The sequence below is a fragment of the Gorilla gorilla genome, chromosome 5, assembly GCF_029281585.2.
Source record: "Gorilla gorilla gorilla isolate KB3781 chromosome 5, NHGRI_mGorGor1-v2.1_pri, whole genome shotgun sequence".
Classification (NCBI taxonomy): domain Eukaryota; kingdom Metazoa; phylum Chordata; class Mammalia; order Primates; family Hominidae; genus Gorilla; species Gorilla gorilla.
The window spans coordinates 167,132,863-167,159,323 of NC_073229.2; the positions used below are offsets into that span (position 1 = coordinate 167,132,863).

The 26,461-nt window shown below is 39.1% G+C and overlaps 1 long non-coding RNA gene across 1 annotated transcript in view; it reads right to left on the reverse strand.

The window, feature by feature from the left end:
• Nucleotides 1–26,461, reverse strand: part of LOC129534562 (uncharacterized) — a 29,013-nt gene that overhangs the window by 2,059 nt on the left and 493 nt on the right. The window contains exon 2 of the long non-coding RNA XR_008681197.1: nucleotides 26,266–26,388. This is a non-coding gene — a long non-coding RNA (uncharacterized lncRNA). The remainder of the gene's footprint in view (nucleotides 1–26,265; nucleotides 26,389–26,461) is intronic.

Consider the following 26,461-nt stretch of genomic DNA (forward strand, 5'->3'; position numbering starts at 1 on the left):
ATTATTTCTTGAGAAGAATCATTGCTTAGGAATTAGCAATCACTTCTGGCTGCCATCTTGGATTTGACACCAAGGATGCAGCTTTGTTTATGGAGTATGCAAATGGCTTGCAGAGTCCTGCTGATTGGCATGAACTCATGAGGAAATAAAGTTTGTCATTCATGTGTGCATGCACACACCCTTTATGAGGCACTACTTCTTCCTCATTCACAGACAAACACAATTTAAACTGCATTAGGCACTTGTCATCCTTCTAGTTTTGGAACATAGAAAGAATATAGGTGTTACTGGGACCTGATTAAATCCCGAAGTGTCGATTAACAAGTGCAGATGCCAAAAATATCTACAGGTCAAGTTCCTTGGTCTTTGATTAATTGTTGCTCTTTAGAGGACTCAGAGTATTGAGAAGAATGAGTATTGTGTTTAAATTTTATTATTTTTGCTGAATATGTGAAGTTGCAGTGATTCTTTCCAGGGCAATATTCACAAATTATTATGATGTCTTCTTTTTAATTGTTTTATATAAGCTTACTTACAATTTGTTGGTAGAAATAAATTGCATTTATGGCTTATTTGCTATTTTTCATTTGTATCCTTTAAGCCCCAAGAACCAGGAAGATCAGAATGTTCTAGGAGCACAGAATCACATATTCCCTTAATCTGAGCACATACCCATGAATGGAATGAAAAATGTACATTGTATTCTAAGAAGCAAAAATAAAGATAGGGCTACCAACCTGCTTAGGTGGAAAAAAATTACCTGTGTGACAGATCTTGAAAAAATTGTCTCAACTTTCTTCACATGTAGAATCTATTTTCTACCTCCACCATACTTACTAAAATAATTCACAGACTGATTACCAATTAATTCCCAATTGTCATATTTTAAAGCATCATTTTAGTCCTTATATTATGCTGTTGATGCATTCTTTCATTGGCCCTTAAAGATTGGGGTTCCAGGATTCCATGCCTCTTTTTTATTCTCACTCTTTTTCAAAGTTTTGTTTGTTTGTTTGTTTGTTTTTTGAGGCATAGTCCCCCTCTGTTGCCCAGGCTGGAGTGCAGTGGCAAAATCTCGGCTCACCGCAACCTCCACCTCTCTGGTATAAGCAATTCTCCTGCCTCAGCCTCCCGAGTAGCACCCGCCACTACGCCCAGCTGGTTTAGTTTTGGCACCTGCCACTACGCCCAGCTAATTTTTGTATTTTTAGTAGAGACGAGATTTCACTATGTTGGCCAGGCTGGTCTCAAACACCTGGCCTCAAATGATCCCCCCATCTTGGCCTCCCAAAGTGCTGGGATTACAGGAGTGAGCTACCACACCAGGCTACAAAGTTCTTAACATGGAGGCCCACAAAAACTGGATAGAGCCCATAAACGAATTCAATTTTGGTTAGACAATATTTCAGACAAATTTAAAACCAGAGATGTTCATTTATTCATTTAGATTTCCCAAGTTCTTTTAAACAAGGGAAAAGACGTTCAAAAATGGAAAGATCTGACAACACTACACCAATACTTATGCATAGGAATCATTAATTGGAACTAAATAGAGATTGTTCTTTAGAGATTGGACATCCCTCTCCATTTGCTCTAGTCCTCACCACCGCCTGTCACATTAAATCCCTGGCCCATTCACTTTATCATTCCCACAATGAGCATTTGTAATACTCCTTGCATATTCACCCCATGTAATTTCATCCTTGCTGTGATTTGATCTACCTCACTGTAAAATTCTAATCCAGAGCATGTTCTTAAACACTATACATATTATTTTCGTTTTTCTTTTCTTTTCTTTTCTTTTTTTTTTTTTTTTTTTTTGAGACAGGGTCTCTTTCTGTCATCCAGGCTGGAGTGTAGTGGCGTGATCTCAGCTCACTGCAGCCTCTGCCTCTCAGGATCAAATGATTCTCATACCTCAGCCTCCAGAGTAGCTGGGATTACAAATGTACGCCACCACATCCAGCTAATATTTTGCATGTTTTCAGTAGAAATGGGGTTTTCCCATGTTGACCAGACTGGTTTCGAACTCCTGGCCTCAAGTGGTCCGCCTGCCTCGGCCTCTCAAAGTGCTGGGATTATAGGCAATGGGCCACCGTGCCCGGCCAAGCACATTATTTTCTCTCATTAGCTACTAAGTTTGTGTTTCCAGTATTCTCTATAGAGTTAGTAGTGTCACCATCTGTGATGATCAGTTTCATGTGTCAGTTTGGATAGTCTGTAATACCCAGTTATTCACATAAACACTAATCAAAGTTTTGCTGTGAAAGTATTTTACAGATGTGGTTAACATCTACAATCAGTTGACTTTAAGTAATTATCTTGGATAATCTGAATGGGCTTCATCCAATCAGTTGCAAAGCCATAAGAGCAAAACAGTCTTCCTTGAAGAAGAAGAAATTCAGTTTCAAGACAGCAGCATCAGCTCCTGCCTGAGAATTCCAGCCTGCGGGCCTATCCTGCATTCTTCCAACTTGCCAGGACCCACAGTCCTGCAAGTTCTGTTTCTGTGGAAAACCCTGACTGATATCTCATTAATGTAGACCTCCATACTAAAAATCTAAGAGACTACCTGAACACTTCCTCCTGCCGCTGGCTTTTATACAGTTGTAGACCTTTCAAATTATTCTTCAAAATAAATATCAGATCTAATCTTGTAATTCTAGCATTCAAGTCTGATGTCTATTACCTAGAGATCAAAGTCCAGACTCTTAAGTAGGGCACACATGGTTGCTCATTTCTGGTCTCTGCTTACTGGTCCATTTACTGCTGTACTACTCACTTCCCTTGCACTTATCACCCAGAGGGAGATGCTTCCATATTTTTGAAGGCACCATCATATTTTATTCCTCTATGCTTATGCTTCTCCTACAGCCTCAAATATTTTTCCTTACAGAGCACCTGGCAAAAATATACTCAATGTTCAAGACTTAGTTGAAATGTCTTTTCTTCTAGGAAACTTCCAGATCTTTTTCTTTCCCCGTAGAACTGATCAATTCTTCCTTTGTACTCCAGCCCCCTATTGTATACTTCACTCAAGCACAGTCACAAAATAGAAATTTGTTTCATTTGTTCATCCATATACCTGTCTTTCTCTGTTAAACTGTGAAGCCTAATTCATTTCCTAATTTACTAGACCCTTGTGGCAATAATTGTTAATTACCTCTCAATATCTATTCTCCCCTTCTTGCAAATTAATAGAATTTCTAGCTAAGCACACAGCCACCCAGAGCAAAACCTACACTTTCAACCTCCCTTACAACTTGGTATGGCCATGTCACTAAGTTCCAACCAATGAAATTTAAGTGAAAGTGTCCTGTACCAACATCCAATGACCTTCCATCAGAGGCAATTGTCACAGGCTCTTTGCCTCTTCTTTTTTCCTTCTTCTAGCCTGCTGTTCAGAACATGAAGGTATGACTGAAATTCCATCTTTGTTCTTGAGGACAAGTTTGCTCTTAGCATGGTCAAATGGAAAGCCACAGGGAACCTCGGTCCCAGGGGACTTGGGAGAGCAAAAACCTATACCAGCTCTAGACTTGTTATGGGTCCAAGTGAGAGGGGAGCTGACAGCCTCAGGAGTGAGCTGGCTATGTTTGGGTTTTTCAGCTTGGATCCTATGTTTGCATATGGTCTTCTGTTGTTTGTACAGGTTATCTTCTGTGGTTCAACCTGGAGACTTTGACTTAGTTCCACCTCCAGTCCCTCAAGAACCCAATCCTTGACATGGTCTTCTCCACTTGGCCAGAATCTGACTGACTAGGCCAATTCCATCTCCTACAAGAGAGGGTGAGTTAGTGAAGCAAACAAAGAAGAGGAATGGCCAGGTTAGAGCCAAGATGGAGGCTAGATAGGAGGCTGTGAGCTGAGTGGAGAAAATGGCAACACATAGCAAAGAATTTGAGCCCATAGTTGGTGCACAAGGACAGTAAAACTAAGCAATGGGAGAGAAATATGTCAAATTATTGCTGGAGTGATTTGATTTACTCTTTCAAAAATCATTTTCATGACAGATAAATGGACACATTACGACCTTTCCCAACATGAGTGTAAGTAAGTGCAAACTCTTATAGGAGTATAAATTGCTAAAAATTGGGGGAGGCCAACTTGACACTTCTCGTAAATATTTTAACTGTGTATTCACTAGGAACCAAAGATGTTCTAAAAGGTGAAGAAGAAGCTCAGCAGAAACACTGAAAACATGTGTCTTCATTATTTAATACAGTTAACAAGGTTGTAGTTATGCATTATGACAGACTGACTCACACTCACGTGTCTACTCTATTCCCAACATAACAAGAATTAAGAAGCATTTATTATATACTTAACAAGAAATATGTAAAACCAATATAGAAAACAGTAAATTTTCTCTGATATTTACTTGAGGGCTAAAACTGTCTTTCTTAGATGATGCTATCTATTATTCTCATATTCAGAAAACCAAGAGAAATAGTTGATTTATTAACATCAGAGTTCAGTAAGATGGCTAGAAATAAAGGAAATACATAGGATTAATATGTAGGTAGAATTAATACACCAGTAACAATAATTTGAAAACATAATGGAGGAAAAAGGCAAAAATTCAAATTGGCAGAAAACTGATGAATTGATCAATAAATAGTTTTGGGAAATTTGATAACCAAAATAGAAAAAAAAAATTAACAGTCTTTCCTTACACAGCACACATATGCACACACACAAACAATCCAGATGGTTTGAATATGCAAATAAGAATACAAAGAATAAAGTAGGATAGCACTGAAACAAAACTTGGGAGATGATTTCTAGGGGTAAAAAAGGTATACTGTGACCCTCCGTAAAAGTCCAAAACCAAAAAGGAAAATATTGACAATTGATTACATAAAATCAGAAACTTAGAGACCATAGAAAACTTGGCCAGCAAATAACAAACTAGGAGAAAATATTTGTGATGCCTTTGAGGAGTTGAATATCTTTGTTATAAAGGGCACCTACATAATAAGAAAAAGTGAAATACTCGTTAGAAAATGGGCAAAGAATAGGAAAAGGCCACTAACAATAGGTTCATAAATGAATAATAAACATGGGAAAAGTTGACCAATATCACTAAATAGAATACATAGAAACTGAAACAAAACAAAATACAATGCAATATTTATGATTCACAAAGATTAAAAATATTTATAATCAATACAGAGAAAATAAACAATTCGATGGAAAATGAGTAAAGAAAAAGTAACATGTTGTGTGTGTATGTCAGATTAGCAAAGTTGACAAAGATTGACAAACATAATGAGGCAAAATAATTAGAACAATTAGTGTGTGTTTGTTCTCCCTGTAAGTATGTTCTACCCCAATTCCAGCCTTCCTGTTTTGTTACCTCATGGATTTTACTAGGTTTGCTAAGCAAAATCTGCCTAACTTTTCCTGTCATTTGTATGCAACTAAGCTTATTGAGGAGATTATGTCTGGCTTCATAAAGAGGTAGAGAGATGATGGAAAGAGAAATAGAGGCAGATGGAAACAGAGGAAGAGAAGGAGACAGAACTGATTTACTGAGAAAATGAAGAAAGCTGAGGTTCAAAGTGTCATGAGGGCAGCAGGGATTTAAGCCCCTCTGGGGCAGCACCCTAGGAACTAAAGACCCCAGCCCTAGGTTCAGTTTTTAAAAGATCCTCAAGTGTAGCATGGAAACAGCAGCAGAACTGTCAGAATCCAAAGGACCATGAGCCCTTGGAGAATAAACATCTCTGTGGTAGCCTTGTGGACAGAAGGTGAGAGGGAGCTCTCTGCTCCATTGGCACAGTTTTAAGAACTCCAGGGACTTGGAGAGACATTGTAGCGTGAGGTGGGGGGACAGGCTTTAAGGAGATCCCCATTTAGGGCTATAATGTAATCCCCTTCCCCACATCAACAGAATAGACCACTAAGTCTAATTTAAGTTGGTTTTAAGTAAATACGGAAATATGACATTTCTTGAACACCCATATTCAAAGTTGCTTAGTTGTGACATCGTTAACCAGCATTGAGATTCAGGCACCACCAGAAAATAAACCTTACTATTCAGGAGGATTTGTTGGCAGTATGTGTCAAAAGGTAAAGTGAGCATGCTTTTGCACTAGCAATCTTAATCTCATGAGTTTACCCTAAGGAAATTTCTTTATTGAGAAAATGAAATAGATGCACTGCAAAACTGCTTAATGACAAAAGACTTTAGAACATCCTACAGGCCTATCAGTGGGGAACTGCTTAAATAAATTATGGAATAAATCATGGTACATACAAACAATGGAATATTCGGAAGCATCAAAAGTTACTATGTGCTCAAAATCATTAATCATTAGTGAAAAGCAAATCAAAGCCACAATGAAATGCCCATTCATATCCACTAGGATGCCTAAAATTTCTTTAAAACCAGGAAAATAACAAGTGTTAGCAAGGATGTGGAGAAATTGGAATCCTCATCCACTGCTGGTGGGATGGTAAAATGGTGCAGCTGCTGTGGAGAGCAGAATAAATATAAACCTAGAATAGCTATATGACCCAGCAATTCCATTTTTAGATATACACCCCCAAAGAATTAAAAATGTTAAGTCCACTCAAAAACTTGCCCGTGTGTGTTCATAGCAGCATTATTCATTATAGCCACAAAGTGGGAAACAATCAAACTATTCATCAATTGACGAATGTATGAACAAACCTGGTATATCCATACAATGTAACATTATTCAATAATGGAAAGGAATGAAGCACTTATACAAGTGAAAACTTATTTGGACCATGGAAATATTATGCTAAGTGAAAGAAGCCAGACATAAAAGACCACATGTTATATGATGAAATTTATATGAAATGTCCAGAATAGGCAAATCCATAGAGACAGACACTAAGACTGGTGGAAGCCAGAGGCTGCTGGAAAAGAGAAATGGAGAGTGACTTAATAGGTACAGAGTTTCTTTTGGGGTTGATGAAAATATTCTGGAATTAGATAGATGATGGTTGCACAACCTTGGGAATATACTAAAATCCACTGAATTATATACTTAAAGTGGTGAATTTTATGGCATGCAAATTCTATCTCATTAAAAACATTTTCATCTACATCTGTGAATAAAAGGATTATGTGCTGTCCTAATTAACATGGATATATTGTTAAATTTAAAAAGCAATATGCAAAGTAGCATGTGCACAATTATCCTATTGGTGTTAAAGTATATACACACAACTCAGGTACATAGGAACAGAAAAATGCTTAGAGAGATGTTTCCTAGGATGCCATAACAAATTACCACAAACTGGATGGCTTAAAAAGACAGCACAACAGACAGCCAAATCTTGAGTGAACTCCCATTTGCAATTGCTACAAAGAAAATAAGATACCTAGGAATATAACTTACAAGGGATATGAAGGACTCCCACTTCAAGGAGAACCACAAACCACTGCTCAAGGAAATAAAAGAAGACACAAACAAATGGAAAAACATTCTATGCTCATGGATAGGAAGAATCAATATCGTGAAAATGGCCATAGTGCCCAGAGTAATTTACAGATTTAATGCTATCCCCATCAAGCTACCATTGACTTTCTTCACAGAACTAGAAAAAAACTACTTTAAATTTCATATGGAATCAAAAAAGAACCTGTATAGTCCAGACAATCCTAAGCAAAAAGAACAAAGCTGGAGGCATCATGCTGCCTGACTTCAAAATATACTACAAGTCTACAGTAACCAAAACAGTATGGTGCTGGTACCAAAACAGATATATAGACCAGTGGAACAGAACAGAGGCCTCAGAAATCACACCACACATCTACAACCATCTGATCTTTGACAAACCTGACAAAAACAAGCAATGGGGAAAGGATTCCCTATTTAATAAATGGTGCTGGGAAAACAGGCTAGCCATATGCAGAAAACTGAAACTGAAACCCTTCTTTACACCTTATACAAAAATTAACACAAGATGGATTAAAGACTTGAATGTAAAACCTGAAACCATAAAAACCCTACGAGAAAACCTAGGCAATACCACTCAGGACATAGACATGGGCAAAGACTTCATGACTAAAACAGCAAAACCAATTGCAACAAAAGCCAAAATTGACAAACAGGATCTAATTATACTAAAGAGCTTCTGCACAGCAAAAGAAACTATCATCAGAGTGAACAGGCAGCCTACAGAAATGGAGAAAATGTTTACAATCTATCCATCTGATAAAGGGCTAATATCCAGAATCTACAAAGAACTTAAACAAATTTACAAAAAAAAATACAAACAACCTCATCAAAACGTGGGTGAAGAATATGAACAGACATTCCTCAAAAGAAGATATTTATGTGGCCAGCAAACATATGAAAAAAATCTCACCATCACTGCTCATTAGAGAAATGCAAATCAAGAGTCTCTTCCAAGATGGCCTAATAGGAACAGCTCTGGTCTGCAGATCTCAGCGAGATCGACGCAGAAGATGGGTGATTTCTGCATTTCCAACTGAGGTACATGGTTCATCTCACTGGGACTGGATGGACAGTGGGTGCAGCCCCACAGAGGGTGAGCTGAAGCAGGGTGGGGTGTCGCCTTACCTGGGAAGGGCAAGGGGTCAGGGGATTTCCCTTTCCTAGCCAAGGGAAGCCATGAGAGACTGTACCTGGAGAAATGCTACACTCTTGACCAAATACTGTGCTTTTCCCACAGTCTTAGCAACCAGTAGACCAGGAGATACCCTCCCATGACTGGTTCAGTGGGTCCCACACCTCGCTCAGTGGGTCCCACGCCAACAGAGCTTTGCTCACTGCTAGCGCAGCAGTTTGAGATTGACCTGCAATGCTAAGCAGCTTGACGGGGGGAGGGGCGTCCGCCATTGCTGAGGCTTGAGTAGCTCACAGTGCAAAAAAAGAGGCTGGGAAGCATGAACTGGGCAGAGCCCACCACAGCTCAGCAAGGCCTACTGCATCTATAGATTCCACCTCTGGGGGCAGGGCATAGTAGAACAAAGGGCAGCAGACAGCTTCTGCCGACTTAAATGTCCCTGTCTGACATCTCTGAAGAGAGCAGTGGTTCTCTCAGCACAGTGTTTGAGCTCCAAGAATAGACAGACTGCCTCCTCAAGCAGGTCCCTGACCCCTGTGTACCCTGACTGGGAAACACCTCCCAGTAGCAGCTGACAGACACCACAGATGCCCCTCTGGGAAGAAGCTTCCAGAGGAAGGATCAGGCAGCAATATTTGCTGTTCTGCAGCCTCTACTGGTGATACCCAGGCAAAGAGGGTCTGGAGTGAACTTCCAGCAAACTCCAACACACCTGCAGCTGAGAGGCCTGTTAGAAGGAAAACTAACAAACAGAAAGAGTAGCATCAACATCAACAAAAATGACATCCACACTAAAACCCCATCTGTAGGTCACCAACATTAAAGAACAAAGGTAGATAAAACCACAAAGATAGGGAGAAACCAGAGCAGAAAAGCTGAAAATTCCAAAAACCAGAGTGCCTCTTCTCCTCTAAAGGATTGCAGCTCCTTGTCAGCAAGGGAACAAAACTGGACAGAGAATGAGTTTGATGAGTTGACAGAAGTAGGCTTCAGAGGGTTGGTAACAACGAACTTCTCTGAACGAAACAAGCATGTTCTAACCCATCACAAGGAAGCTAAAAACCTTGAAAAACTGTTAGATGAATGGGTAACTAGAATAAACAGTGTAGAGAAGATCTTAAATGGCCTGATGGAGCTGAAAACCATGGCATGAGAACTTCATGACACATGCACAAGCTTCAATAGCCAATTCAATCAAGTGGAAGAAAGGCTATCAGTGATTCAAGATCAAATTAATGAAATAAAGTGAGAAGACAAGATTAGAGAAAAAAGAGTGACAAGAAATGAACAAAGCCTCCAAGAAATATGGGACTATGTGAAAAGACCAAATCTACATTTGAATGGTGTACTGGAAAGTGACGGGGAGAATGAAACCAAGTTAGAAAACATCTCTTCAAGATATTATCCAGGAGAATTTCCCTAACCTAGCAAGGCAGGCCAACATTCAAATTCAGGAAATACAGAGAACACTGCAAAGATACTCCTTGAGAAGAGCAGCTCCAAGACACATAATTGTCAGATTCAACAAGGTTGAAAGGAAGGAAAAAGTGTTAAGGGCAGCCAAAGAGAAAGGTCGGGTTGCCCACAAAGGGAAGCTCATCAGACTAACAGCAGATCTCTCAGCAGAAACCCTACAAGCCAGAAGAGAGTGGGGGCCAATATTCAACATTCTTAAAGAAAAGAATTTTCAAAGCAGAATTTCATATCCAGCCAAACTAAGCTTCAGAAGTGAAGGAGAAATAAAATCCTTTACAGACAAGCAAATGCTGAGAGATTTTGTCACCACCAGGCCTGTACTAAACATGGAAAGGAACAACGGGTACCAGCCACTGCAAAAACATGCCAAACTGTAAAGACCATCAATGCTATGAAGAAACTGCATGAATGAACGGGCAAAATAACCAGCTAGCATCATAATGACAGGATCAAATTCACACATAACAATATTAACCTTAAATGTAAACGGGCTAAATGTCCCAATTAAAAGACACAGAATGGCAAATTGGATAAAGAGTCAAGACCCATCGGTGTGCTGTATTCAGGAGACACATCTCAGGTGCAAAGATGCATATGGGTTCAAAATAAAGGGATGCAGAAATATTTACCAAGCAAATGGAAAGCAAAAAATGCAGGAGTTGCAGTCCTCGTCTCTGATAAAACAGACTTTAAACCAACAAAGACCAGAAGAGACAAAGAAGGCCACTACATAATGGTAAAGGGATCAATCCAACAAGAAGAGCTAACTATCCTAAATATATATGCACCCAATACAGGAGCATCCAGATTCATAAAGCAAGTCCTTAGAGACCTACAAAGAGACTTATTCTCGCACATAATAATAATGGGAGACTTTAACACCCCACTGTCAATATTAGACAGATCAGCGAGACAGAAGGATAACAAGAATATCCAGGACTTGAACTCAGCTCTGGCCCAAGTGGAACTAATAGACATCTACAGAACTCTACAACCCAAATCAATAGAATATACATTCTTCTCAGCAGCACATTCCACTTATTCTAAAATTGACCACATAATTGCTAGTAAAACACTCCTCAGCAAATGTAAAAGAACAGAAATCACAACAAACTGTCCCTCACAACAAAGTGCAATCACGACAGAACCCAGGATTAAGAAACTCACTCAAAACTGCACAACTACTTGGAAACTGAACTACCTGCTCCTGAATGACTACTGGGTAAATAACAAAATGAAGGCAGAAATAAAGATGTTCTTTGAAACCAATGAGAACAAAGACACAATGTACCAGAATATCTGGGACACATTTAAAGCAGTGTGTAGAGGGAAATTTATAGCACTCAATGCCCATAAGAGAAAGCAGGAAAGATCTAAAATCGACACCCTAACATCACAATTAAAAGAACTAGAGAAGCAAAGCAAACAAATTCAAAAGCTAGCAGAAGGCAAGAAATAACCAAGATCAGAGCAGAACTGAAGGAGATAGAACCACAAAAAAACCTTCAAAAAATAGATGAATCAAGGAGCTGGTTTTTTGAAAAGATAAACAAAATGGACCACTAGCAAGACTAATAAAGAAGAAAAGGGAGAAGAATCAAATAGACACAACAAAAAATGATAAAGGGGATATCACCACTGATCCCACAGAAATACAAACTACCATCAGAGAATACTATAAACACCTCTATGCAAATAAACTAGAAAATCTAGAAGAAATGGATAAATTCCTGGGCACATACACCCTCCCAAGACTAAACTAGGAAGAGGTTGAATCTCTGAATAGACCAATAACAGGCTCTGAAGTTGAGGCAATAATTAAGAGCCTACCAACCAAAAAAAGTCCAGGACCAGATGGATTCACAGCCAAAATCTACCAGAGGTAAAAAGCGGAGCTGGTACCACTCCTTCTGAAACTATCCCAATCAATAGAAAAAGAGGGAATCCTCCCTAACTCATTTTAGGAGGCTAGCATCATCCTGATATCAAAGCCTGGTAGAGACACAACAAAAAAAGAGAATTTTAGGCCAATATCCTTGATGAACATCGATGCAAAAATCCTCAATAAAATACTGGCAAACCAAATCCAGCAGCACATCAAAAACCTTATCCACCAGGATCAAGTTGGCTTCATGCTGGTTCAACATACACAAACCAATAAACGTAATCCATCACATACACAGAACCAACAACAAAACCCACATGATTATCTCAATAGATGCAGAAAAGGCCTTTGACAAAATTAAACAGCACTTCATGCTAAAAACCCTCAATACGCTAGGTATTGATAGAATGTATCTCAAAATAATAAGAGCTATTTATGACAAACCCACAGCCAATATCATACTGAATGGGCAAAAATTGGAAGCATTCCCTTTGAAAACCAGCACAAGGATGCCCACTCTCACCACTCCTATTCAACACAGAAATGCAAATCAAAACCACAATGAGATACCATCTCTCGCCAGTTAGAATGGCGATCATTAAAAAGTCAGGAAACAACAGGTGCTGGAGAGGATGTGGAGAAGTAGGAAAGCTTTTACACTGTTGGTGGGAGTGTAAATTAGTTCAACCGTTGTGGAAGATAGTGTGGTGATTCCTCAAGGATCTAGAACGAGAAATACCATTTGGCCCAGCAATTCTATTACTGGGTATATACCCATAGGATTTTAAATCATTCTACTATAAAGACACATGCACACATATGGTTATTGCAACACTATTCACAATAGCAAAGACTTGGAACCAACCCAAATGCCCATCAATGATAGACTGGATAAAGAAAATGTGGCACATATACACCATAGAATACTGTGCAGCTATAAAAAAGAATGAGTTCATGTCCTTTGCAGGGACATGGGTGAAGCTGAAAACCATCATTCTCAGCAAACACACACAGGAACAGAAAACCAAACACCACATGTTCTCATTCATAAGTGGCAGCTGAACAATGAGAACACATGGACACAGGGAGGGGAACATGACACACCAGGGCCTGTTGGGGTGTGTAGGGAGAGTATTAGGACAAATACCTAATGCATGCAGGGCTTAAAACGTAGATGATGGGTTGACGGGTACAGCAAACCACCATGGCATATGTATACCTATGTTACAAACCTGCACTTTCTGCATATAAATCCCAGAAATTAACGTATAATAAATAAAATTTATTTTATTTTAATTAATTTATTTATTTATTATACTTTAAGTTCTAGGGTACATGTACACAACGTGCAGGTTTGTTACATATGTATACATGTGCCATGTTGGTGTGCTGCACCCATTAACTCATCATTTACATTAGGTATATCTCCTAATGCTATCCCTCCTCCCTCCCCCCACACCACTACAGGCCCCGGTGTGTGATGTTCCCCACCCTCTGTCCAAGTGTTCTCATTGTTCAACTCAAACCTACGAGTGAGAACATGCAGTGTTTGGTTTTCTGCCCTCGTGATAGTTTGCTCAGAATGATGGTTTCCAGCTCGATCCACGTCCCTACAAAAGACATGAACTCATCCTTTTTTATGGCTGCATAGTATTCCGTGGTGTATATGTGCCACATTTTCTTAATCCAGTCTATCACTGATGGACATTTGGGTTGGTTCCAAGTCTCTGCTATTGTGAATAGTGCTGCAATAAACATACGTGTGCATGTGTCTTTATAGCAGCATGATTTATAATCCTTTAGGTATATACCCAGTAATGGGATGGCTGGGTCAAATGGTATTTCTAGTTCTAGATCCTTGAGGAAACACCACACTGTCTTCCACAATGGTTGAACTAATTTACACTCCCACCAACAGTGTAAAAGTGTTCCTATTTTTCCACATCCTCTCCAGCATCTGTTGTTTCCTGACTTTTTAATGATCAGCATTCTAAGTGGTGAGAAATGGTATCTCATTGTGGTTTCGATTTGCATGTCTCTAATGACCAGGGATGATGAGCTTTTTTTCACATGTTTGTTGGCTGCATACATGTTTTCTTTTGAAAAGTGTCTGTTCATATCCTTCGCCCGCTTTTTGATGTGGTTTTTTTTTTCTCATAAATTTGTTTAAGTTCTTTTTAGCTTCTGGATATTAGCCCTTTGTCAAATGGATAGATTGCAAAAATTTTCTCCCATTCTGTAGGTTGCCTGCGTGATCAGGCACCTCTCCTAGCTTCTGACAGCTGCTGGTCAATCTCAGCATTCCTTGGCTTGTGGATGCATCTCTCCAATCTCTGCTTTGTCATCATGTCACCTCTTTGTGTCCTCTTTCCTTTTCTCTTATAATGACATTTGTCATTGGATTTAGGGCCCATTATAATCGAGTATGATCTCATCTAGAGATCTTTAACTTTACATGTGCAAAGACACTTTTTGCAAGTAAGTCACATTCACAGGTTCCCAGTGGGCATATCTTTTGTAGGGCACCACTCATCATGGGACAGATGTGTAGTCAAATATTCCAATGGAAAAATATTTGAAGGATGTTATTTTGGAAGATAATTTTTTTGATGTACTTTAAAAATAAATTAGCGGCCAGGTGCTGTGGCTCATGCCTATAATCCCAGCACTCTGAGAGGCCGAGGCGGGCTGTTCACGAGGTCAGGAGATTGAGACCATCCTGAATAACACGGTGAAATCCCGTCTCTACTAAAAATACAAAAAAATTAGCCGGGCATGGTGGCAGGCACCTGTAGTCCCAGCTACTCAGGAGGCTGAGGCAGGAGAATGGTGTGAACTCAGGAGGCGGAGCTTGCAGTGAGCCCAGATCATGCCACTGCACTCCAGCCTGGGTGACAGAGTGAGACTCCATCTCAAAAAAATGACACAAAATAAAATAAAATAAAATAAAATAAAATAAATTAGCATGCATTATTTCCCCAAAACCAATCAGAAAAATAGACTTGTTAGTTTGCTGAGGTGTAAAGAATTGGCATTTTTAAGTGCCATTGATAGAACTGTAGATTGGTAGGGCCTTTCAGATAGCAATTTGGCAGTTCCGTTTCTAGGAATTTATACTACAGAAGTATGTGCATCTTTACCCAAAGATATATGCCTAATCATGCTCATTATAGCATTGTTTGTGATAGCAAAAATATTTTTTAAAAAAGTATTTTTTGTGTCTTTTTCTCCTAGGAGAAGTTTCCTTATGGACCTGATGCAAAAGTAGACATACAATTCTAAATTATGTGGTCATTAAAAATTAGGAGAGAGAAAGCTTTTTGTATATTGACAAGGATAAAAAGCCATAATATGCTGCTAAATAAAAATAGCAAGTTAAAAAACATTATTTATAGTGTGATCTCATTTTACAATCAGTATTTTTATACACTGAGGAAAAAAACCCAAAAGGATGTACGCAGCAATTATCTTTGAGTGATGGGACTACAGAACTTTCATTCTTGCTTTATACATTTCTAGATTGAGTAGGAACATTTCACAATGAGCATCTATCATTTCTATTATAAGTGAGAAAACAATGAAGATTTTTTTAAAAAAAAAAAAAAAGAAAGACAAATTCTACAGAGAGTGGCATTGTTCCAGGGCTGGGTCTCGGGCCAAGCTTTAGACTCCGCTGCAAAGCAGTGGACAGGACCTCCCTCAGCGGGGCTTGTGAATAGCATGATTGACACTTTCTGCCTGGCCTGGGCTTTCATGCATCTGGCCTGGGTCAGCTGGGAACTCCCTCGAAATTTCCACCAAGGGGCCTCTCCACCTTTTGTACAGTGTTGACCATTTCTTCATTTTCTGTAAAGCCAGAGAGCCAAGAATGCTATTAGCTATGGAGGACTTCAAGCTCCAATCAGCTCATACTTCTCCGCTGTACGACTTTGAGTAAGTTATTTAACTGCCCTAGCCTGCCTACCTCAAGGGTTGATTTTGGAGATGAAATTTAAAAAATACATAAAATTATTTCATGGACATCGCAACATAGTAGGTACACATAAATGTCAATTCACACCCACCACCTCTTCTACCACTTCTTTCTTGTCCACATTCCTGGGCAGGTAATGGGTAATTTTCAACAGTGGTTCTCAATGAGAGCTCTACCATCCCCTAGGTGGCAGTTTTAAAATGGAGAAGAGCACATGTTTTGGTTGTCGCCATCATAAAGAAGCTACTGGCTTTGTCTAGATCTTTGGCAGGTTCCAGGAATGCCACATGTCCTACAATACATGAGACAGTTCCAGAGAATAAAGAATTGCTTTGTATCCCACATAACTTTTCACTGACCCACAAGATATCTGTATAAGTTAAAAACCTGTTTATATGGGGCCATGCGCAACGGCTCATGCCTGTAATGCCAGCACTTTGGTAGGCCGAGGTGAGTGGATCACGAGGTCAAGAGATCGAGACCATCCTGGCCAACATGGTGAAACCCCATCTCTTCTAAAAACACAAAAATTAGCTGGGCGTGGTGGCAGGCACCTGTAATCCCAGCTACTGGAGAGGCTGAGGCAGAAGAATCGCTTCAACCTGGGAGGTGGAAGCTGCAGTGAGCTGAGATGGTGCCACTGCACTCCAGCCTGGCGATAGAGCGAGACTCTGTATCAAGAAAAAAAAAAAAAAAAAAAACCTGTTTATGTGATTTGAACCTGGAAGCTAATTTCATTTTATATAACAACATTGCATTTCCCAAGGAGAATATTGTATTTGTTTTGTTTTGATTTTACCACATTTTTTGAAAATCATATTCTTTTTTTTATTATTATACTTTGAGTTTTAGGGTACACGTGCACAACATGCAGGTTTGTTACATATGTATACATGTGCCATGTTGGTGTGCTGCACCCATTAACTTGTCATTTAACATTAGGTATATCTCCTAATGCTATCTCTCCCCCCTCCCCCCACCCCGAAAATCATATTCTGATAGCAACACTACTTATGCAATTTTTGCCTCGAAATAAAACACACTTCTTGTATCAAAACATCCCATTGTATCCCATAAATATGTACAATTATTATGTGTCAATTAAAAATAAAAATTAAAAAATTTCCACCTCTAACCATCTGCCTCTGCAGCTGTCACAAGTTGGTTTGGTGCATAGGTGCAATCACCTGACAATATTCTTATTCCTCTGGAATACTCATTCTTAAACATTTATATAATGAAATCCATACTAATCTATTATAAATTACTTTTCTCTTATTTCTCTTTATACTAGTTTGTGCATTATATTGATTTTTTTGAAGTGACGTGTAGGTAGATCATATTATCCATCATTTTTATTTCAGAATCATAAAAGAAGTATTACAAACTATTTATTACCAAAAGAGAACATGATAAGATCAAGGACTGGTCTAGAAGATCATAAAGTTTTTCAATTGCAGCAAAAACCCTAGAGGGGAATGTATTAGTTCGTTTTCATGCTGCTGATAAAGACGTACCCAAAATTGGGAACAAAAAGAGGTTTCATTGGACTTACAGTTCCACATGGCTGGCGAGGCCTCAGAATCATGGCAGGAGGCCAAAGGCACTTTTTCTACGATGGCGGCAAGTGAAGAATGAGAGAAGCAGAAGCAGAAATCCTTCAGATCCCGTGAGACTTATTCACTATCACGATAATAGCACAGGAAAGACCGGCCCCCATGAATCAATTACCTCCCCCTGGGTCCCTCCCACAACACTTGAGAATTCTGGGAGATACAATTCAAGTCAAGATTTGGTGGTGACACAGCCAAACCATATCAAGAATCATTTCTCCTGTGAAGTAGGGTGGGTTCAACAATTGCATGTTTTCAATTGTAGAATACTGACATCGGCAAAAATTCCAGCATTTCCGGATCCTAGGTTCAAGATAACAGCCAACATCTGTCCATCTGGAGCCAGAACCAAGGAGGCAACAGGGCCCAGAATGAATCTTATGAGAAAAGGTCCTTAGCTCAGAAGGAGAGATCAAGTAATTAGTTTGTCCTTTCTAGTTTGCCAGACCAGAAGGCAGAAGATATATCATGAGCCTGTAGAAGAAGCGAAGGTCAAGAAGCCAGAGAGGCAAGTCCACTGAGGAGGGGCAGGGGTGGGGACAATTGTTGCTGGTGGTTAACAAAGTAGTTAGTTGGACAAGGGGTAAGGTAAAGAATGCGGAACAGGTTTAGTCTCAGCATCATTTTAATATGTGGGTTGGGACTCCTAGATCTGTGTCCTTCTACCAAACACTGAATATTTGTTGCATGATTTCTTAAAGGTGCCATCCAGCATCTGAAAAATAAGGAATGAAGGCATCTGATTTCCTCAGGTTTCTTTGCTAGTGGGCCAAAAGGTGGATAAAAAATATTGAAAATTGCCAACGAATAAATCATTATTTGTATTTTGGAATACTTCATGTTACTTTTCTTTTAGTTTATATCTACTGGTGATGGAAAATCTGTTTTCAAGATTCACAGAGAACATCAACGCAGAATGAGCTATGGTAACGGTGGTCTAGTTTCCACAGTTTTCCAAATTATGAGGAAGTGAATGATTGCCAAGACCTCCTAATAGGCTCCAGACTACAGAGAGTTTGCAGAAGTAAAATGACAACAACAGCAGCAAAAATAAAAGACAGAGTGGATAATTTGAAAACATTACGTCCATAGTCTAGTTTATTTTAAATCCAAACAAAATTGAAAGCAAGATTTGCTTAGGATAATGTGCAAAATGGATGCACTGTATCCAAAGAATAAAGCACTATTCTATTAGAGTGAGGAACTATATTTGGAAAAGAGTAGTGTTAAAAATAACCCTAAAGGAGGAAGTCAGAAAGGAATCAGAAAGACATTTTACACAGATCAGAAGTGAAGGGTTATCAAAGATAGAAGTTCTAAGACAGCGTATAAGTGTTCTAAAATATTTAGTCTAAGACACATTTGGACAACCTCCTACATCAGGAGTACCCACCTTGTCACTCACCAGACCTATCATCTTAAGAATTATATTATATGCGGTTCGTGCAAAAGTAATTGCTGTTTTGCCATTACTTTTAATATAATATATGTAACATTATATTTATCTATATTATGTATTCATATATACATATTCATAATGATAGATATAGATAAAGGTAGAAAAGAGATATATTCACTTATAAAAGTAAATCTTGCTACATGTTATTTTTTTTAAATAAATAAATAAAATTAAATCTTTCCAACCTAGGCTATGTTGGGGTGTAACTGGTGTACAGGACAGGCACAGCCCTGCCCTCACAAAGATAGCCAAGTCAGGGAGTCAGGCTGCTAAATGGGCAATAATAACACAGACCCATGCTGGAGCAGTGCATGAGCTGTCAGAGAATCTTGGAAGGGCACTTGTTTGAGTCCTGGATAGTCAGAGGGAGATTCCCAGAGGAAATGATGTCTAAGCAGAGATCCAAAGGATGAGTTGGAATTTGCTGAGGAATGAGGGTGGCAGAGGGGCAGGAAGATTATGTCCCATAGAGGTAACAACATTTAGAAAGGCCCGGAGAGGGTAAGGACTCATCAGAGAGACAAGTTCAATGTGACAAGATCAGTGGCGTGGAGTGGAGTGGAAGCTACTGAGGTAAATAGGAACCAGATCATAATGAGGTATCTTAAGGGTTTGTGCATCCTAAAAGCAATGGCGAGATTTTAAAGGGCCTGAGCAGGGAAGCAATGTAAGCAGGTGGAACATCATTCTGGCTACAGTGTGGAGAACGAATTAAAAGAAAGAAAACATATATATTGTTTGTATAGTAATGTATCTATTCAATCATTATATGTTGCTCACCTGCCTTTTCCTATTTTCTAAATTCTATGTCTTAACTGGCCAAGGTGAACCCAACATATCACTCTCTCATAAGCATTTTTAAAAGATATGCCAGTATTTCCTGATTAACATATTAGGAAAGAATGAAACAAGAACTATAGATAATAAGGCAAGATTTTAATTGATGGAGGCTCTTGAAGCAATCAGAAAATAATTATAAATCCAAGATAAAGTGTCAGCTCACCTGATAGAGCTAGAGCCTTAAATAATCTTGTATCTATAATATGGGTAACAAAAATTGTAATTCATAAGAGCCCATTTTTAAAGGAATCCTGGGAAGGCCTCACGAAGGAGGTAGAATTTTTGTCTGGGTTGTTTTTAAAGGATAAGTAAGTTTAAGAAACTGAGAATGGGAAGTAGGGTGGAAGGATCTTCTTGAAAAAGGGTCAGGAGAAGACACTATACATACAAAGTGTAAGTTTTCTTTGCATCTGGGGTCACGATGTTGGACAAGTGCAGGACCCTGACTGCCACAACTCATGGCCTCCGGAATGGAGAACAATCAAGTTTTGAAGCAGGAAGGACTTCCAACTCTGCCCTAGGAAATCTAAGCTCGCTGTGACAGGTGGCATAGATTAAAGTCTTGAGGACTAGTGGCAGGGAGACCAACCTAGCTTTAACTGTGCAAACACAATGTGAAAAAGGCATCAACTTGGTGGCTCAATGAATATTGGAAGGAAAGGATTTAGAGAGAATGTGAAGTGAGGGAAACTACAAGGAGGGTGAGAGAGAAGCCCTTCTGAATACTTGGGAATGCTAGTTGAAAATGGGCCAGTCAGCCTCGTTCTCATGCAGAAACTATGGGGATCATGCCAAACCAACGCAAATGTCAGCATAAGTATTTGCGTCTACTAGGAATGTGAGTACTAAGTTACCAGCCCTTGTAATAAACACAATTAACAGCATGGAAGCCATTAGACTGGTTCTTGGAAAAGGGCTCATGAGAAACATTTGCTTTGAATACTTGGCTTTAGTGCTGTTAAAAAGCAGAGTGAGAGCCGGGTGTGGTGGCTCATGCCTGTAATCCTAGCACTTTGGGAGGCCAAGGCAGGCAGATCACTTGAGGTCAGGAGTTCAAGACCAGTCTGGCCAACATGGTGAGACCCCATCTCTACTAAAAATACAAAAATTAGCCAGGTGTGGTGGCATGCGTCTGTAATCCTAGCTACTTGGGAGGCTGAGACAGGAGAGTCACTTGAACCCAGGAGGCGGAGGTTGCAGTGAGCTGAGATCGTACCACTGCACTCCAGCCTAGGAGATAGGAGACAGAGTGAGACTCCATCTCAAGAAAAAAAAAAAAAAAAAAAAAAAAGCAGAGCTAGAAAGCTAAGTTATTGTTATTTGGCCAGGGGCTTGTTTGTATGAAGTAATAGCAAACAATCTTAATGGTTTTAAATAGCCCTGAACAATTCTCTGATTTTGAGAAAAGCTAGTGAGTACATTGTTGTCTTGATGTAAATTAGCACATGGAGCCACAGACAAAGTTGTTTTCTCCACTTTCTCCTCTGTGGTTTCTAATAATTCTGCACGTGCTTCCCTACCTGTTACCACTGGCCAAGGAAAAGCCAAAGTAATGTGTCTGTTACAGGATTCTCTTCTACATACCTAGAAGCCTTTCTGGAAAAGAGTATTCAGAGAAAAATAAGGACGAAGCAAATCATAGGGCATTACTGGCTGGGAAGCCTTGAAACTTAGTTTCCATGCTAACCTTAAGAAACAGTCAGTTGAGAGGCAAGTTTCTGAACAAGGTAGTAATAATGAAAATCACATTTTAATATTTCAGTATAGTTGCTAATATAAGGTAAATGAGGTGAGGGAAAGACCAGAAGGATTTACAGGAGGTTCTAAGAGGAAGATGTCATTGTGAATAAAATAGAAAATGAGTGGAGTTTGAGGTTTTTTTGGCGACTAGAAAAAGAGAAAAGAAATGGTTACAAAAGGTGTTTTAGGTAAAGAGACACCATTAGTTGAAGCTGGGCCATGTATGGGAATGCAGGGCTGGGATGAGAGGTGTGAAGACACAGGAACTACCACAGAACAGAGTAGTGTTAATCCTGGTAATTCTCATCCACACCAGTACAGGTAGATAAAATTTAGAGATGAAAGGCCACCGTATTTAACCAGAAGAAATCACTGTTACTTTCAAATGGATAGCCAATTTGAGGAGAGTCTAAAGGGGGGGTGGGGGGAAATGTTAATAGAAAGCAAAAGGATAATGAGATTACAAATAAAGATATGACGAAGGCGTGGGATTTGAAGGAAGAAAGCAACAAAATATGGCTGGACCTCAGAAGATAGCGAGGTATGTAGATGAAGGATAAATCTGATTTCAAAACCATGAGCAAAGGCCAGAATAGCTCTGGTGGTTTAACGCCCAGTGCTTTTTATTGCTTTATGAAATACAAATTGTGAAGCCTTAAAATTGTTTTGCGCATAGCATAATGTAGGGGGAGTCACCTCGGCCCACAGCCCCTCTGTCTTGTTAGTTGTTGTTGTCCCATCCATGAGAAGGACAAAGCGGTGCCATGAACACAGGGGAAGAGGAGAGACCCAGGGATGAAAGCCAGGACAGGAAAGATGAACTCAGTAATAGGAACAATGAGGAAACAGTGTAGGGAGGGAATAAACATCTATTTCCTAATACAAACCAGATGCTCTAAATATGTTATCTCATTCAACCTTCACCACAGCCATGAGGAGCAGATAGATGATTGAAGAAACAGGAGGTTGAGGAACTTGCCCAAGAACACAGAACTGCATTGAAGCTGAGACTCCATTCAGAACCTAATAACACAACATTCCTCTCCTCGAGATGGGAAAAATAGCACTTGTAGGATAGAAGAAACAAGAATTTGAAAACTGAAGATGAAAGTTATTACACAGAAAAAAAAATCATAGAAACAGAATGTTGAAAACATACTAAGCCACTAGTGTTCAACGTCAAGGGTGTTATTGGACTGTTATGGAAACACCCTGGACTATTAAGATAACTATTTAAGAAAAGCTAATTTTCACACATGGAATGATCGGAAGAAACTTGTACAATCAACTGAGACATCTGATGAAAACCGTAAATAACGAGGAGAATGTCCTCTTTCCTCTGGCATAAAAATATTGCCAGATTGTGGCAACAGTTCAAAAATTTTATGAAGGAAACCCCCCCCAGCCAGCCCCGGAGAAAAGTCATCCTTCCTTTTCCTTCCCCCAGCTCCTTCTCTCAGCCAGCCCTTTCTCAGCCACTCTGATTTTGGGAAATAAAAACGGCAGGAAATTCAGTATTTGCTCTTGGCATCACTTCCTCTCTTTCCAAGCTACCCCCCACATTTCCCATTCAATCTATGAATTATAATGTGTATCCCCATCTCATGTCCTCAAGAAAGGCTTTCAAATAAAACAAGTACTACCTGTTTTGATAAAAGTATCTCCTTCAAAAGTTATTTTCTTAAATGTCATTACCTTAAGTCTACATAGGATAAATAAATCAATAAAACACAAAATGTCTCTTCCCTGGACAAAAAAATTCTGAAAATTGTTTATTTCATGAGAAATGCATGACAGATGGTATGAGTAGTGGTGAGGCGTTCAAAACAGAACAAAGTTTCCTACTGTTCTGTCAGATGTTTCCACTCTCTGTTCCATCCATTAAACGCTGACTTATTTTTCTTCCACAAATTCAGTTTGGCTTCTAAAAAAAAATAAATAATGCTTTGGGTATTCATTTAAGATTTTCTTATACCTTTACTGGAAACCTCAATCTGAAATGTAACCTTCACACCGCAGGGATTAAGTGGCTGGAAGCATCTATGATAACTATCGCAGCACATAAAAAATGATGCTTATTGTTCAAGGGAGCATTCAATTACCTATGATCACTCAGATTATTAAACTGGATGCGTAGAGTGGTACATAAGTAATATTTAAATGTTTCATGGGCCGGGCATGGTGGCTCACACCTGTAATCCTAATACTTTGGGAGGCCTAGGTGGGTGGATCACTTGAGGTCAGGAGTTCGAGACCAGCCTGGCCAACATGGTAAAATCCTGTCTCTACAAAAAATACAAAAATTAGCCAGGCATGGTGGCAGGCGCCTGTAATCCCAGCTATTCGGGAGGCTGAGGCTCGAGAATTGGTTGAACATGGGAGGCGGAGGTTTCAGTGAGCAGAAATGGAGCCCCTGCACTCCAGCCTGGGGGACAGAGCAAGATGCTGACTCAAATAAATAAATAAATAAGTTTCAGGAGAGAAGGTTACTGTTAAAATCCCAAATGTTCAATTTGTCAGTAATGGGTTTGCTAAAACAATACCCATATTGCCTCAAGGATGGTTCTACGAAGCTTGTCTAACCCACAGTCCACGGGCCTCATGTGGCCCAAGACAGCTTTAAATGCAGCCCAACACAAACATTTCATAAACTTTCTTAAAACATTTTGAGGTTTTTTTGCAATTTTTTTTTTTTTTTTTTTTGCTCATAAGCTATTGTTAGTCTTAGTGTATTTTACGTGTGGCCCAAGACAATTCTTCTTCCAATGTGGCTCAGAGAATCTAAAAGATTGGACACCCCTGTTTAGGCTATATTTTGGTAAACAATGAAAGGTATTCTCATAGAGGTCCACTATACCTTATGACTGAGATAAGTGATGATAAATCATTTATAATAAATTAGTCATAAATGCATGAAATGGAAGCATTTGCATGACTTTATGCCCAATGTGCATGCACACACATGCACACACACAACTTTCAACAAGACATGATTAAATATGGTCATGTATGAGCTTTGCCAACTCCTACATGACCCAGATGATCCATGCCTACTACATACTTCTCTCTCATGCAGTTTGTTTTGTTTACTTCCCCTTTTTTATTCTTTTGAATAACATTTTTGGATCTAAAGGAACAATGAGCTTCTAGAAGAAAACTTGTAGAGATGTGGATGATAAAGTTTTCAACGGGCATTCCAGATGACAAGTGGATCATATTTTTATTCTTCCTGCTGAGTCAGATCCTTTATAGAATTGAGTGACTCCGCTCAGAATATGCTGATTTATGATAGGAACTGAGATTTATATCACTCTATTAAAAAGACTGTAATCTCTAAAAAGAAAATAATTAGGCAAGACATTAAAAGATCCTAATTAAAAGCAAAAAATTTCTCAGCAAAACCATATCTGCTAAAAATCAGAGAAACATTTTCAAGGTTATTCTGGAAACAAATTGACTCTACTTGGCAATCTTCACAAAATGGAAAGTGCTGCAGTCTCTCCTGCCAGTTTTCTTGTGTGTAACTGACCACTGCTAAATAAGAAACGAACCCAAAACTCCATTGCTTTAATTATTCGTCTGATTGACCAGCAAACCAACATTAAAAATTATTTTATTTTTACAAAGGAGATTTGCAAAGTGGGTTGCCATCTGTAATTGTTTTTTTAAAACCACAGCATTCAGTAGTATAATTGGCTAAAATATTGTTGTTGATAGAATCCTAATGATAATTACAAACTGAAAAGAAACTAGAATATTGAAATCTGAATAATTTAAAGCAGAATTTTTAAAGTGACGGCAAAATTATTGTGCTACTTTCAAGGCAAAGACTTGCCTTCTAGGTTTCTTTTCTTCAGCATTCAAATCTCTGACATGCACAGGTTAGTACTTAAGCATTAATAGATTTAACTGTTAACTTTTACAGGGGATTACCAGGGAGTGGGTTTGAGAAAAGTGGACATACAGGGATTATCTGTAAATGTCCTTGCAACTTCTCTGAAAATCTAAAATAATTGTTTTTAATGTAAGGATTATGGTTATTTAGAGAAGGAAATCTGGGAGAGGAAAAGAGCTTAGGGAGAGCTCCATGGAGCAAGCCCTGTTTGTATTGGATGGGCAGAATTAATATAAAAATTAATGTGTAATAGTTACTCATTAATTGCCCTAAAGAGGAAGGGCATTCTAAGGAGAGGTAAAAACATTGAAAAGTACAAAGAGGTACAGTCCTGGCTAACCAGAAAATGTCAAACAGCTTTCACTCCTTCATTAAGTGAGGTTTAGAAGCATTCCTCTGTGAGGTCTAAGATTTAGTGGCCAATCACCACAGCTAGGATTTTGTATCAAGTCCCCAAACTTCTTGTCAATTATACACTCAACCCTGTTCTCCCAGGGACTATCTCTCCCTGTCTAGTGGATCAAATTTTCTTCCTTGACCCATGACGGCAGACACATCACACATTGATACAGCTACTTTGACCTTGCCATTTTGACATGGGAGTATTTTGGCATACCGTTGCCCATGTTACAATTCTAATTCACATGACATTTAAACGAGAAAGTCTCCCTTCTTTTCTCATGGATTCCTGAGCATTTTGCTGGAGGAGTCTTAGTACTCATCACTTTTTGCCTTGAAGTGTTACCAATGCCTGAAAAAAAGACACAGGGCTGCAACGGAGAAGCACTCAGGGTCTGGAGTTACTGCTTATACCTGCCAGTGGTATAAGGCATGACCATAGCCATCTCAATCGGCCTTTCTGAATTGTTTCTTCATCCTTGTGATGATAGCACTTTAAGCGCCAGGTTGCAGTAAGGAAGTAATGAAGTCCAGAGCCTGGAATAAAATAAGTACTTAATAAATGCTTGCTATTCTCAAGAAGTTTCTTCTTAGGAAGAAAGAGTCTGTC